General features: G+C 49.3%; 1 protein-coding gene and 1 long non-coding RNA gene across 4 annotated transcripts in view; one reads left to right on the top strand and one right to left on the bottom strand.

Annotated features, from left to right (window-relative positions):
* The window catches only part of ZNF667 (zinc finger protein 667), a 28,643-nt gene extending 19,310 nt beyond the window's left edge, over positions 1-9,333 (bottom strand). Inside the window, exon 1 of one of the 3 annotated variants that reach the window (XM_030297794.1) lies at positions 9,278-9,333. The gene's annotated coding sequence lies outside the window, so the exon portion shown is untranslated. Of the gene's footprint in view, positions 1-8,049; positions 8,217-9,277 lie in introns of those variants that run through there. The other 2 variants (XM_030297793.1, XM_030297792.1) reach the window with 2 other exon arrangements.
* LOC115502449 lies at positions 8,566-9,794 on the top strand. The gene is made up of 2 exons (XR_003965093.1): positions 8,566-8,677; positions 9,018-9,794. It is a non-coding gene; the product is annotated as an uncharacterized LOC115502449 (long non-coding RNA).
* The last annotated feature ends 6,234 nt before the right edge of the window (positions 9,795-16,028 follow it).

Raw genomic sequence — 16,028 nt, 5'->3', positions numbered from 1 at the left:
ATCTTACAGAGAAACACTTCTAATAGCAGTCATTCCAAGCCCTCTAAACTTGTCTTTTGGAGAAGGCCAGGGTCTAGAAAAGGCAGAAATGGGAGTATAATTTCCATTTTGAAAAATTTGAAATCTAGGAAAAAGAACAATAAAATGAACACCTGATTACTTTTTACCAAGTGTTAACATTTTCCTTTTTTTCTGAAATCATTTCAAAGTAACAGACATGATAGAAGTTCACGCCTAAATGCTTCAGCACACCTGAAGAATACCATCATCACACCCCAGTGCCAACAATAGTGGATACGTCACAAATTTTGTTTTTTTTTTTCTATGACAAAGGAATAGCAGCATACGGTCTGGAAAACGGAAATAGGAATGTTTCTCTCTACAGATGTTCTTTTTTTTTTTCTCCCTTGAGGGTGGGGTTAGGGAAGATAAATGAAACCAAGGCCATAATTAAGTTTCAAGTTTGAAAATGGTCATGTTTTGATTCAAAATCCAAGTCACTGGGGAGCCTGGGTGGCTCAGCCAGTTAAGTGTCTCACTTCAGCTCAGGTCATGCATGATCTCATGGTTTAAGACTTCAAGCCCTACACTGGGCTTTCTGCTGTCAGCACAGAGCCTGCTTTGGATCCTATGTCCCCCTCTCCAGATCATTCTCTCCCCCCCCCCCTCTCTCAACAGATAAAAAAAAAACTTAAAAAAAAATTACAAAATGCAAGTCAGAAGATGACCTTGTACTGTTTAAGGAACCTAGCCAGAAGAATGTTTGGTTATTATACTTCTCTCTTTAAAAGAGAAAAGCAGGGCACCTGGGGGAGCTCCATCAGTTAAAGAACCAACTTTGGTTCAGGCCATGATCTCAGTGCTCGTGGGTTCAAGCCCCGCATTGGGCTCTGTGCTAACAGCTCAGAGCCTAGAGCCTGCTTTGGATTCTGCGCCTCCCTCAGTCTCTCTTAAAAAATAAACATTAAGAGAGAGAGAGAGAGAGAAAAGCGGTAATAAGCAAGAGTAGCAATCCTAAGATTAATACTAAGATGAATAAATACAGGGCACTTTTGTGAAGATCATCATTTAATCCTCGCTCCTAACTTGCTGGGGCAGGTACTCTCATTAGTGCCATTTCCAGACGAGAAAAATGAAGCACAGAGAAGTAGGGATTACTTGCCCAAGGTCATATAAGGCTGGGAACTGGCAGAGCCCGGATTCAAGCTGAGGGTGATCCAGATATCCCACTAACCACTCTGGGTCAGGGGGAAGGGCTGTGTCAAACATCACTCTGGAGTCAGAGTGTGACTACAGACACACACACCCAAGTGTGATGACTATTTTCATTAGCTGTGTTACCACGGCCACGTTACTGAACCTCTCTGCCATTTCTCTCCCGTTAAACAAGAACAATACAGAACTACTGAAGTTGTCCTGAGGCTTAACAAAACTTGAACTCAGATCCTACATCTCTCTCCTTCCCCCAGAATTTGCTACCACAGCCCTGCCTCACTTCCTCACTCCTTTCTCTCTTTGTTCCAATCTCACTCTCTACCAGTCTCCCCCTAACCTGTCTAGTAACACTGCAACCTGCCTCCCACCCTCCTACCTACCACTCCCAGTCTCCCTTGCCCAGCCCTGACTTCTCTTTTCTCCGCAGCTCTCATTGCTAATGCACTAAGTGTGAGAGAACTAAAAAGGCATACACTGGTCTCTGCCTTACTCCTTGGTACCACGGAACTCCTAAAACCCTTGTAAATGCTTAAGTGATAAGAACACTGGGAATGTTTCAATGAGGTGACTCTGGGTGGGCTCCTGGACAGGGTGTGGTCATCAGAAAGACCAAGCCATGAAGAGAAGAACCCTGAAATTTTCAGCCTCAGACAAGTCTTAGATGCCTGAATTCTCTCTGCATTAGACTCCAGGGCAGGGGTGTGTTAAGTGATTTGTGGCCCTTGCCAATTTCCACGGTGTAAACACTCCCATTAGGGCCCCACCGTAAGCTACCAAACTGATGTCACTGAGCTTACAGCTGGGGAAAGGTGTACAGAACAGGTCTGTGAACTGGTGTGAGCCAGCCCCAGCACTCCGCAGCCACACAGCCTGAAAATAAAGCTCAATTCTTTGCCTGGGAGTTCTCCTACTTTTAATTATCATTCCCAAAGCATAGAGGTAATGCCTAGTTCTGTGGGACACACCCCAAGGCAGTTTCCTCATTATAGAAAACTACTGCTGGTTGGTTCTATTTCGTTTTGAAACATCCACATGACTTTGGCATCCTACGTCATAATAAACCTGAGCCTGTATTAATGTAATCATACTTTAAACTATTTACCAGATCAGTACATCCCTTGGCTTTTTTTCCCTTCCAGTTCCTCAAGTACAACAGATCACTGCAGGAAGTGGCATCATGTCCATCCTGTGGTTTCTCATAGCTGCCTGAACTCAGCCATGCAACCCAATCTAGAAAAGCACAGTCCTTGTCCACAAAACCATTTTCTCTGAGGAGCCCAGCACTGCTGGAGAAGAAAGAACAGCACTTTGGTATTAGATCATTCCGGATTCAAAGTTTGCCTCTGCCGATTACCGGAGTAAAGAAAACCTACCTCACCATTAGCTGTTAGAAGTTTACATGAGCTACCTTTTTAAGGGTTCTTTTCAGCCACGGGCACATGGTAATTTCTTCCCTTCCTTATCTTCTCACTTTTATCTCAGTTTACACCAAGCATCCCAAAGACCAAGCAAGCCTGAGATCCACTGAAAAGGCTGTGGGTAGAATTCTCACAGAGTGCTGACTGGAGAGAAACTGCCACCACCTCAAAGGAGGATAATTTGGCAACATCTTTGAAAAATGAAGGCACACACCCCCTCAACATAGTAAACCTCATTTCTGGTATTTGTCTTTGGAAGTCCTTGCATGTGGATAAAACGACACACAAGAGCATCCAGTGTGGCAAGACTTATAGGAAGAGGCAGTATGGTCCTGCGGTGAAGGACTTGTGTCTGGAAGCTGTCTGGGCTCAACTTCTAACTCTGCTACCCTTCCCTAGTGTACTCTCTGGGCCTCTGCTTCCTCCGCTGGCAAATGACGCAAGCAACTGACGCCACAGGACTGGTCTGAAGACTAAATGAGTGAGAGCACATAACACACTTAAAACAGTGCCAGTGCTGGGGCGCCTGGGTGGCGCAGTCGGTTAAGCGTCCGACTTCAGCCAGGTCACGATCTCGCGGTCCGTGAGTTCGAGCCCCGCATCAGGCTCTGGGCTGATGGCTCAGAGCCTGGAGCCTGTTTCCGATTCTGTGTCTCCCTCTCTCTCTGCCCCTCCCCCGTTCATGCTCTGTCTCTCTCTGTCCCCAAAAAAATAAATAAACGTTGAAAAAAAAATTTAAAAAAAAAAAAAAAAAACAGTGCCAGTGCTGAACAAATGTAAGTTACCAAGAGACTGGAGACAACCAAATTGCCCATCAATAGGGAAATGGCTAAGTGAGTGTTACATGAACATGACGCGACACCAGGTAGATCTCAAAAGGAACAAAGTAACACCACATCAGAGCTTCTTCGTTGAGGACAATTTTGCACCCAGGGGACACTTGCAATGTTTGGGGACATTTGTGGTTGTCACAGATGGGGTGGTGGTGGTAGTGCTCCTGGCATCTAGTGGGTAGAGGCCAAGATGCTGTTCAACACCCTACATTGCACAAGATAGCACCCCAAAGCAGAGAACGTCAACTGTGCCAAGGTGGAGAAATCTGCTGTACACGAATTACGTGAAATGATCTCCATGATGTGATGTAATGACAGTGAAAAAGGAACAGAAAAACCACTTAGAGAAAACGAAATATGGAAAACATAATATATATGTTTGAAAAGGCAGACATGTTCTGGAAAAATCATCATGACATTGGCAGCAGTGACCGTCTCTGAAGAGAGGACCTAAGTTACTTGGTATCTGAAAAGAAAACTCAAAAATTCACCATTCCCCCCACCCCATCTGCAGTTTGGCATCATGTTTCATGCACATATAACTACTTCTTCAAAGCAACACAAATAAAATCGTGTAAATCCCACACTACCTCAGGGGAGAACAGTACACCTAGCCTGTCTTCTGAGACTCAAACGTAGTGTGGAAAGGGCTTGGCAATTTAAATTTAATACAAAGCTAACTTTTTTTTTTTTTTTTAACATTTATTTCTTTTTTGTGAGACCCAAAGTGCAAGCAGCAGAGGAGCAGAGAGAGAGGGAGATACAGAATCAGAAGTAGGTTCCAGGCTCTGAGCTGACAGCACAGAGCCTGATGTGGGGCTTGAAAACCACGAATCATGAGACCATGACCTGAGTCAGACAACCAACTGAGCCACCCAGGCGCCCCAATACGAAGCTAACTACCTGATCCTAAAGTGAGGTTGGCAAAAACCAGGATGGGAACAAGTTTCAAAGACATACTGGGCAGCGGCCATGCCTCTCCTCAGGAGCAGACCACTAGGGTTCTTCCTCTCAGCCCCAACATCTCTGTGATCCTGGGGGGCTGTGCTGAGCACTGAACTGGGGGCAGGTCCTAATGTACCTGAGAACCAGGCACTTAATGAGCAATCTCATTGCTTCCCTTCAAAGTCAGCTTTTGCTCATAAGAGACTGTTAAAAACTGAGAACAAACTGAGGGTTGATGGGGGGGGGAGGGAGGGGAGGGTGGGTGATGGGTATTGAGGACGGCACCTTTTGGGATGAGCACTGGGTGTTGTATGGAAACCAATTTGACAATAAATTTCATATATTAAAAAAAAAAAAAAAGTCAGCTTTTGCTGTACCAGCTATCAAATATTTGACGATCACCCCTACTCTGATCCTGCCAGTCCCAGAGGCCAAGATAACAAGATACTTTCCTTAAGGACCCTAGTCTACCTGTAACAGAAAATATGGGCTTCGCACAGGAACAGATTTCCTCACTTGTAGGACGCGGCTAGGAACGTCCCTAATGCAGGAAAGCACAGCTGTCAAGACTGTCTTGGATAAAATACTGAAAGCACTTGTCACTCATGTCTCCTCCTCTTCCTCTACCAAATTAACTTACCTTATTACTCAAGTAAGCTCTCGGAGCTACAGCTCTCAACCTTGTTTGCACATTAAAATGTCTCAGGAGCCTTTTAATAAATATTGATGGCTGTGCCCAACGGCAGACTAATTAAATCAGAATCTCTGAGAACCAAGTCTGGGCACTTCTTTTTATTTAAAAAAAATTTTTTTAATGTTTATTTGTTTTTCAGAGAGACAGAGTGCAAGCAGGGGAGGAGCAGAGAGAGAGGGAGACACAGAATGGAAGCAGGCTCCAGGCTCCGAGCGGTCAGCACAGAGCCCGACACGGGGCTCAAACCCATGAACCGTGAGATCATGACCCGAGCTGAAGTCGGGGCGGGTGGTTCAACCAACTGAGCCACCCAGTTGCCCCCTGGGCATTTCTTTTTAAAGGAGATGCTAATGGGAAGCCATAGTTTAGAACCATTACCCCAGTCTCTATGAGCCTTGGGGTGGGGCTGAAGGTCTGACCTCTCCGGTAGAAACCCACACCTCAGTGCTGAAGAAGAAAAGCCTACGATGACCTCAAAGTCAAACTCTTGGATTCCCCAACCAAAGGATACCACCAAGTCACTGATGGTGGCCACTACTGGCTTTGGAACCGAATGAGATGCCCACGGGAAGCCTGGGTATTGGTCCTGTGCTTAGTCCCTAATCCCATCACCCTGCTTTACCCAACAAAACGCTTGCCACTGCTTGTCATAAATTGAACTGTCTTCCTCCTGAATGCCAGTCCCAGATGGAGAGTAACCCGTCTTGCCCGTTAACCAGCACAGCGCCTGACCCATGGCAGCCGCTGGACTACGGAGTGAGTGACTCGGGCAGGCCGCAGACACATTCTCTTCTCGGGTAGACAACATCACCCTTATGTCTTCTTTCCTCCAGCCCCTCGCCCTCTTTCCTATCTGCACACCTTGAGGGAGTCCACGGTGTGCCTTCGTCACAGCTCTGACGATCCTGCCCTCCAGGGGACACCCCGCAACGTAGGGAAAGGTTTTTGCTTTCACACGTGGGGGAAAGGGGGGCTCTGCTACGGCCATCTGATGGGTAGAGGCCAGAGATAATGCTAAACATCCTACAGTAGGCAGGGCAGGGCAGCGCCCCCCCCCCCCGCCCCTACACAAAAATTATCTGGCCCGAAGAATCCACAACTCAAAGAAGGAAGACGCCTGGGCAGACACGGAAAAATCTCCAGACCCCTGTGTTCTCAGCAAATCCTTCCCCTCAGGCTCTGCCGCCTCCGACCCAGGTTATTCACCCCACAAGCTCCCCAGGGACACGTCCATCCTGGAAGACCCTGAGCCGCTGGTCTCCCCTCACACACCCTGCTACTGCCCTCCCAAGACCCGACTATGAAACTCCGGACCTAAGCTCCAACCTGGCCTTCAAGGTTACTTTCTAGGTGGGCCTGAAACCTCTACTCCGAGGCTCAGCTCCGGATTTTCCTCCCTCGGATTTTTTCCGGGTGTGAGACCCCTGGGGTGACTACGCTAATCATTAAGCAATTATCGCCCACTGCGGCTTACTTGGGCCAGGCACCCTTCTACTCCAGGCTCACCCCAAGCCCGGCATCATGAACCGTCCCTGTTTTAGAGATGAAACTGAGGGGCAGCGGAGTGACCTCTCCCGGGGTCGCACGACTAGTGAGCGACGGAACCTGGAGCCCCAGGGCTGCTGCAGAGGAGACCGGTCCCAGAGGCCAGCAGGGCTCTGCCCCCCACTTCAAATACACTCGAAGGCAGGCTCGCAGGCTCGGCTACCGGGGGCAGCGCCCCTCAGCTGGGAAAGGCCGACCGCGCACCCCCAAGCTCGGAAATGCTAACGGCAGCGTTCACCACCGCACCCCTACCTCTGGCCCGACACGGCGCTTACTTAAGCGGCGCCAAGCCGCGGGCGGGGTGTCTCCCCTGCGAGACCGCGGGCAACCCTCCCACAGGGACGCCTGCACAGGGAAGGGGGAGACGACGGCACACGCACTCTCACCCGCCCAAGTCGCACAGCCGTCGGCGAGAAACGACCCCGTCGGTCTGGGGCGCACACAAACGCGCCCCACCAGCACGAGGCCTCGGAGCAGCACCCACGCACCCACATACCCACTCCCGGCTGTCCAAACATCTTTCCTGTCTTACAAACGACCACCGCGCACGGCGGTCCTCGGACGCGCGCCCACCTGCCCACGGTCTGTCACACACACACACACACACACACACACACACACACACACACACACACACACACACGACGCAGAACGCCGACCACCTCACGTCCCAGACCCGGTGCTCCCCTCAGCGCTGCCACTGGCGCGCGCCGCCCCGGGCTCGCGACCGACCCCGCGCCGCTCCGGACCCGCAGCCTCACCCCACCTCAGGACCCCGCGTCCCCTCACGACCCGCGCAGCCCCGCCAGAACCCACACTGCGTCACGACCCTGCGCCGCCCCAGGCCCACGACCCCTCACGACCCCGCGAGGCCTCGTCAGGAATCCACACTGAGTCATGACCCGCGCAACCCCCGGCCCGCGCCCCCCGCGCCCCCTCACGACCGCACGCAGACACACAACCCCACAGTCTTACAGACACACGCTCACATTCAACTCAGTCCTCCCGGGCCGGGTCCCGGCGGAGACCACCCCGACAACTGCGCGGCACCCCGCGCCCCCAGTGCCCCTCCGCGCCTGCGCACTCCCCTCGGAGACCCCAGGCGCAACCGCCGGCCCCGCCCCCTCACACGCACAACACGTAGCAGGCCACCGCCCCGCCCCCGGACCGCCACGAGCGCGCCGGGCCCCGCCCCTAAACAAAGCCACGCGGCGTGCACGCGCTCACTCTCCTCGGGCGGGGGCGAGGGGACTCCCCACACGCTGAGCCTGAGGCCCGCCCCCTCACATGCAACAGACACTTACGCAAGCACGCCCCCGCAACCCCTGCACCGAGGCGCGCGCCAGGCCGAGCCCCGCCCCCGCACAACCCACGCAGCAGTAGAGCCGCGCGCACGTACAGAGTGTACCTGGAGCTCCCGGGGCCACGGTTCTCCAGTTAAATCATGTGGATGCCCTGAGGCGCGAGGGGCTTTCTGCGAGCCAGGGAACCAAACCCAGCCTCCGCAGTTGGCCTCCCTCACCGGCTAGCACACCCGCAGGTTCCCGTGCATGGGCTTGCACTGCGGCGCTCGGCGGTACTGGGAGCCGGGCTCCCCTGCGGTTGCGCGTGCGCACTGCGAACTCAGTCCGCAGCCCCCAGGAGCCTCCGGGGCGCAGCGGGGCCAGGCCCAGAACGTGGGGCAGACCTCCCGGTCTGTGCGTATCGTGATCTGTCCGGCCCGGAGTCGAAAAGACCGGGGAGAGGGGCCCAGGGACGGTGCTCAGGCCAGAAGTAGAATCTCGTTCGCGCCAACGTAGAACGAAGGTTCCCCAGAGTCCCTTGCGCTGCGCCTCTCTGGCCCGCAGCCTACATTTCCCGGGAGCCCCTGCGACGCGTGGGGGCGCGGCGGCGCGCGGAGAGGAGCGTCGGGCGGCCGCGCGCGTAGTGGCGGCCTGTGAGGTGACCGCCTCGTCCTCCGGATTCTCTGAGAGGTGTGCGGTGTGGACCCGCCCCTGGCACCTGGGCGTGAGTCCCGGGTTGTGACGGTACGTGAGTCCGTGAGGCCCATTTTGTGCCATTGTATCTTCTGAGGCCCTGTGTTTGTGATTGTGTTTTGCGTGTGTGAGCGGGAAACACCGGGGTTGAGTGTGTATGCTCGTGCCCGCAGGTGTGTCGTCTCCGGCTGCTTTGGCACCACGGCAGAGGTGAGCCTACAGAACCTTAAATTACCGTCTGACTCTGGATGACCCTGTGTGTGTGTGTGTAGAGGACCACAGAAACCGAATGGGTGTGTGCACAGAAACCACCGTTTGTGCAAGCGTATGTTTGTGTGCGTGACACCACGGTGACTAATTTTGTGGAGACTCTGTTTTTGCGTTTTTATAGGCGTGTGTGTACAATCCTGACTGCAGTCGCAGTGTGGACTCTCCCCGCCGTCGAACAATGACCCCACTGGCGTGTGCTACGATCCACCCTAATTCTGACCCTATCTCGCTGGCGACGGCTCAGCCCCCAGGACGGCGCTCACCCCCCTCCCCCACCGGACCCCAGTTCCAGGTCTGTAGGTCAGAGTTTCTGGGGACCCTCCTCCGAGGGCTTAATATGCCAAGGGCGGATCACAGACCTGGGAGAGGCGTCTTACTTACCAGTCACCAGCGTTACAAAAGGACGTAACCCAGAAATGGCCCTGGAAGAGGTGCACAGGGTGAAGCTTCCACTCTTGCAGCGCCTCCACGCGTTCACCGACCCGGAAGCGCTCTGAACCGCGTCCTTTTTCGGAAGAGGCTACACCGCAAAGGCACGGTGGATGAAACCATTGGCCAATGGTGATGGAACTCAATTTCCAGCCCCTCTCCCTGGCACCGAGGTCAGGGGGTGGGATTAAAAGTTCTAACCCTCGCCCGCTGGCTTGGTTCCCCTGGCAACCAGCCCCACCAAAGGAGTTTCCCTCGATTTCCTGCTCGTTAACATAACAAAAGAGAGCCGTTCCTCTCAGCGCTTAGGAAATTCCTAGGGTTGGGGAGCTCCAGGCCGGGAAGGGGCGAAGAACAAATACCTGTTTCTTACTACACAGCACTACATCGCACCACGTGTGGGGGAAACCCTGGGTTTGTGGTGGTGCCCTCTGGGACTAGGTACTAAGAATAAATGTGTAAGGCACTAGTTTCTGCATTCCCAGTTGTGTGACAAGGTGGTGGTGATCATCAAAATAGCAGCTAACGGGTATTAGGACTTTCACTACCACCACTGCTAGCAGCTGGCACATTGCTTCCCCAGGTCAAAAGTGTCATTTCCACTTAAAGTTTTATTTAATCCTTTTAACCCTACTGTTGTTTCTACTGAGCTCTCTGGTCTCCAGGTGCATAAACGGAGGCACAGGGAGGTCAGGTTAACTCACCCAAGGTCACACAGCTAGTAAAGATCAGAGCGTGGTTTTGAACCCGGGTCTTGCTGACTCCAAAACCCCTGCTCTTTGCACCCCTTCGGGTTTTTTTTTCCCCCGGAGCAAGCTGCTTCTTGAACTGGGAGATTCGTCAGTACCTGGTGGTGCTGGCGGTACCTCTGCTGACACCTGGAAGCTAGCACCTGCTGTCTGGGAAGGTGCTTTCCCTACGGAATTCACTGTGGGGTGGGCATCCACTGGCCAAGAGGCTGCTAACTGAATTCAGGAATGAATGCATGGATAAATGAATACTGCTAGTTTAGGCATACAGAACTGAGGCTCGAAGACATTACACTGTTTCTTGACAAGTGAAATTTTGGGAGCCAAGGTTCAAACCAGAAATTTCTGACACAAAGTCACAATGATATTCCAGAGCTTTATCTTAAGCCATTTTTGTCTATTTCATTTCACTTATTCTTTTATTTATCCAATATTTTAGTTTCTATTACGTACCAAGTATTTTGCCAAGTGGATGTAAAATGATAGAATCATAACAAAATAGAGGTGGTCTCCAAAGTCATGGAGATCACAGTAAAATAAGCGGCCCTTACAGTAAATAAGCAAATAGAAGTAGAGTACAACATTCATATAACACACTGTAATTTAAGAATATTCTGATAGTTTATCCATTATGTCATCACATAAGATGGTTTGAAAGAATTTCACGCAATTTAGATAATGTGGGTTTTTGTTTTTTAGAGAGAGAGACTATCTCAAGCAGTCTCTGCACTGGGAGTCTGATGAGGGTCTCAATCCCATGACCCTGACACCATGACCTGAGCGGAAATCAAGAATCGGATCCTCAACTGATTATGCCACCCAGGTGCCCCTATAATTTTGATGTTCATTTTTAACTTTGTTTTGAAATTGTACAAATTTCATAATTTTCATTCATGTTTTCCTTTTTACCCTAGAGTTATTTAATGGAAATGTTTTATAATTTCCTGTTGTAAGCATCCTTTATTTAGGTTTTCATGTTCTCCTTTAAATCTCTTCATTTCTTGCATTGTGAGCATAAATGACACTTGTAATTTCAATTTTTGGACATACTGATGCATCCTTTGTAACCTAACCGAATATATGGTCATTTAAAAAAGATTCTGTTCCTCACCCTGAATAGGAAAATTTTGAAGAAATAAAGGCTGAGATAGGCTGTCCCAAAGGTTTCCCTGGGAAGGCTATTAATCCTTGGTCAGATCCCGGGAAGTCAGGAGAAATCATGGCAGCCCAGCCAGGCTCCACCTTTTGGCCTACACGAACATCCTTCAATATAAACTTGCTCAGGAAAGCAGCACTGAGAAGAAACAGACCAAGTTGTTAACAGTGGCCATCTACATAGAATATCAATTATTTTCAGGGCACCTGGGTGGCTCAAGTGTCGGTGGCTCAAGTGTTGGTTAAGTGTCGGACTCTTGAGTTCAGCTCAGGTCAGGATCTTACAGTTTGTGAGACCGAGCCCCACATGGGGCTCTGCGCTGACAGTGAGGAGCCTGCTTGGGATTCTCTCTCCCTCTCTCTGACCCTCCCCCACTGTCTCTCTCAAAATAAATAAGCTTTTTTTAAAAAATCAATTATTTTCAATATTTATCTTGATAACTTACATTACCCCCAGTTTTCTAAAATAACCAGTTATCTGGGTGGCTCAGTTGGTTAAGCCTCCAACTCCTGGTTTCAGGTCAGGTCATGATCTCACGGTTCGTGAGTTCAAGCCCCACATCCGGCTCTGCACTGATAGCACAAAATTTTCTTGGGATTCTGTCTCCCTCTCTCTCTGCTCCTCCCCTACTCGCTCTCTCGCTCTCTCTCAAAAATAAATAAATAAACATTTAAATAAAATAAGCAGTTATCACTCTTCCCAATGGTAAACCCAGACCACATTAATAAGGCTAAATAGTGGGAAGTCACACTTACCCATTTACCACAATTCTATCTGATAATAAATAAATTACCTTTCCTCTAAGTGTAATGACTTAGCAGAAGCAAAAGTGATTGGAACCATTTAAGAGCTTTGGGTCCCCTAATCACTGATGGTTCAGTTCCTCCAGTTGGACTCCCTCCTACAGAAACCAAATGCCAAGCACAGACCTGGGCTTCTCCCAAGCCTAGCCCTGCTGGAGCAATCAGGGTGACTTCCCAGCTGCTCCCACGAAGGCAGCCCCAGGGAAGGAGCCACAGTTATTGGAGAAAGTGGTTAAAACTGCAACAGCAGCAGCTCTGGGGAGTGCAGGGCAAGTCAGCAGGTGGCAAAGGAGGCATGACACCCCTCCTTCCAACCCACTGTCTGTGGGGCAAAGCACAGGGAGAGGAACTGTGCTCATAGCCCAGGAAACCCATCATTCAGTGTCATCCTCAGATGTTACTAGAACATGCAAGCAGACAACTGAGTATTCAGGAAGCATGAGATCCTTTCTCTGGAACTTGAAAGAGATGGCCCATTTCCCCATGCTCCCCAAAGGAGAGATTCAACAATAGCACCCTTTTCATCCAGAGGGATGAAATGGATTCTGGAGAGAATGAACAAGCATAGATGGTATTTGCAGTACTGTTTTCCTGATGGCAGGAATAATGGGCAGTTTGCGTCTTGTTGCGCATAGCTGAATAACTGACTTCTTATTCACCATTGCCATTTTCATGTGTGTGATGCATTACTAGCACATTACATCACATTACTAGTCCTAGACTGACTCCTGGCTTGTGGTTGGCGCTCAGGAGCCAAAGTGGATGTACAGATGTATAGATACACCAGTGGTTCTAAACCTCAGGGGCCACAAGGCAACATATGAAGATATTTTTGCTTGACACAGTTTGGGGAGGGGTTCTATTCTACAGCCTCTAGTGGGTGGAGGCCAGGGGTACTGCTAAACATCCCACAATGGACATGACAGCTCTCTCCTGAAGTTACCCTGCCAGAATCTCAACAGTGAGGAGGCTCACAGCCCTGCTTTATATATATAAACTTATGTCCCACAAAACTTTTCAATGGATTCACAGTTCTACATTTTGCAATATACTCTAATTTAGCCAATCCCCTTAACCATTCGTGCCTTTTCTCTTTTAAATATACTGGCATTACCTCTTGTGTGTTAATCTGGTAAGCAGCTACCATCTCTGTTTCTATTTTCTTCTTGGGTCTACCCAGGAAGAAGGTGGAGGTCACAGGCCTGCAGCACGTTTTAATGTCCTTGGGGTTTCGGGGCTCTCCCAAATACATAGATGCCCTAAGTTCAGCCATTTTCTTGGGGTTTTGTGCTTCACTCAAAGCTCATGGCTATGGGAACAGACACTCCGCCCTTAATTAAAACCTCTAGGAGAGCGTCAGGGGGGCTCAGTCGGTTAAGCGTCTAAGTCTTCAGTTTGGCTCAGATCATGATCTACGGTTTGTGAGATCGACCCTGCATTGGGCTGTGCAGTAGCAGCACAGAGCCTGCTTGGGATATTCCCCCCCCCCCCCCCCCGCCACTTCCCTGCTTGAGCTCTTTCTCTCTCTCTCAAAATAAACAAACAGGAGCATCAGTCATCTGGTTCTTCAAAGCCGATGACTACAGCAAGGACCCAAGAGAAAGACACACTGTGTGGTGTGACTCTTTACAAAAACAGCAGCCACTCCAGTTTTGCTTTCAGAAGCTTCCTCAAGGCTGAAGGGAGCACCAGCCTCCTTGAGAAAGGATGCCTCACCTGCTCTGTGGGATGAGGGGCAGCTCCTGGAGGATGCCCCTTGAGGCTCTGCTGTGTTGTCTTGTGGGCTCTGCGCCTGCCTTCAGCCCACCTGAGCAAGGGGCTCTCGGGCTTCACTTTGACAGGCCTGCTGATGTTATGGTGGCCATCTTTGACCTTACGCTCATCAAAAACTATTCCCTCATTCACTTTACCTGGAGACCACCTTGCAGAACTCTGCTAAGTGAATCGGGAAGAGGGGCACAGGAGAAGGGGACGAGATGACAGGGGGCTAGGCATGCCTGCACCAACATTTCCCATGCCCTCTTACAAAACATGACTCCTGGTCAACTTCCATGATTGTCTGCTATGTCTTACTCATGACTCTGCCTCCTACCTAAATTTGGAAAATGCAAATTTGATGACATCCATATAGATGGTACTAATTAAGGATCACTTCTCCAAAATAATTGCAAGAGTGTGCTTCCCACACATTAAAATGTGCATCCAGGCCGCAGCAACTTCTTACTCAACACGTCTTCGGAGGCAAGGGAAACAAAAGCAAAAATGAACTACTGGGACCTCATTAAAATAAAAAGCTTCTGCACACCGAAGGAAACAATCAACAAAACTAAAAGGCAACCGACAGAATGGGAGAAGATATTCGCAAACAACATATCAGATAAAGGGTCAATATCCAAAAATCTATAAAGAACTTATCAAACTCAACACCCAAAAACAAATAATCCAGTGAAGAAATCGGCAAAAGACATGAATAGACACTTCTCCAAAGAAGACATCCAGATGGCTAACGGACACATGAAAAAATGTTCAACATCACTCATCATCAGGGAAATACAAATCAAAACCACAATGAGATACCACCTCACACCTGTCAGAATGGCTAACATTAACAACTCACGCAAAACAGATGTTGGCAAGGATGCGGACAAAGAGGATCTCTTTGGCATTGTTAGTGGGAATGCAAACTGGTGCAGCCACTCTGGAAAACAGTATGGAGGTTCCTCAAAAAGCTAAAAATAGAACTGTCCTACAACCCAGCAATTGCACTACTAGGTACTTATCCAAGGGATACAGGTGTGCTGTTTCAAAGGGACACATGCACCCCCATGTTTATAGCAGCACTATCGACAACAGCCAAAGTATGGAAAGAGCCCAAATGTTCATCGACGGATGAATGGATAAAGAAGATATGGTGTGTATATATACAATGGAGTATTGGCAATCAAAAAGTGAAATCTTGCCATTTGCAACTATGTGGATGGAACATGAGGGTATTAAGTTAAGTGAAATTAGTCAGAGAAAGGCAAATATCCTATGACTTCACTCATATGAGGACTTTAAGAGACAAAACAGATGAACATAAATAATATAAAAATAATATAAAAACCGGGAGGGGGACAAAACATAAGAGACTCCTAAATATGGAGAACAAACAGAGGGTTGCTGGAGGGGTTGTGGGAGGGGGGATGGGCTAAATGGTTAAGGGGCACTAAGGAATCTACTCCTGAAATCATTGTTGCACTATATGCTAACTCATTTGGGTGTATATTAAAAAAATTTTTTTTTTTTAAATGTGCATCCAACACCTCATAGGTCAGTGATGCCGCTCTGAGTAACATGCACCCAGTGTTCTGGAAGTGAGCACACCATGGTGGATGAACTGAGATTGTGGCAAACATGTATTCGAACCGTGGAAGAGTCCTACGAGCTAGGAGTAGTTTGGGTTCTCTAGAGGTGCACCCCACACACTATGATGAAGGGGAACAGAGGAGTCTGCCTGTGTTTGCAATGGGAAATCACATCTGCTGACTGTCATCCCAAATTGTCTACTGGGATTGGGGCCAATCTGTGCTTATATATTCACTCAACACTTTTTTGGTGACTGTCTACATGCTAGGGTCTGTGTAAGGGACCAAGGCTTACCTGTTAGGGGTCAGGCGGTAGCACATTGGTCAGGAACGCAGGCTTTGTCTGTAGACTGCGTTCAAATCCCACGTCTGACTTGTTGATATAGTGGCTCTAGCAATTAGTAAGGACAATGCCTGTGATTTTTCATTCACAAACTATGGGTAACGATAACATCTTCCTCACTGGGTTGGGATAAGGTAAACAAGTTAATACACATTAAGTTTTAAAGACTAAATGAGCTCATAGCCTTAATGCTGAAAAGTGCTGTCATGCTCTGCCCTACAGACAATTGTTGACAATGCATCAATATGGGAAGATTTTGAAAAATCAATGTATGAGATTCCAGAGAGAAGGTGACCCGGGGGATT

The sequence above is a fragment of the Lynx canadensis genome, chromosome E2 (genome assembly GCF_007474595.2).
Source record: "Lynx canadensis isolate LIC74 chromosome E2, mLynCan4.pri.v2, whole genome shotgun sequence".
NCBI lineage: Eukaryota > Metazoa > Chordata > Mammalia > Carnivora > Felidae > Lynx > Lynx canadensis.
This window is presented reverse-complemented; position numbering and strand designations above follow the sequence as displayed.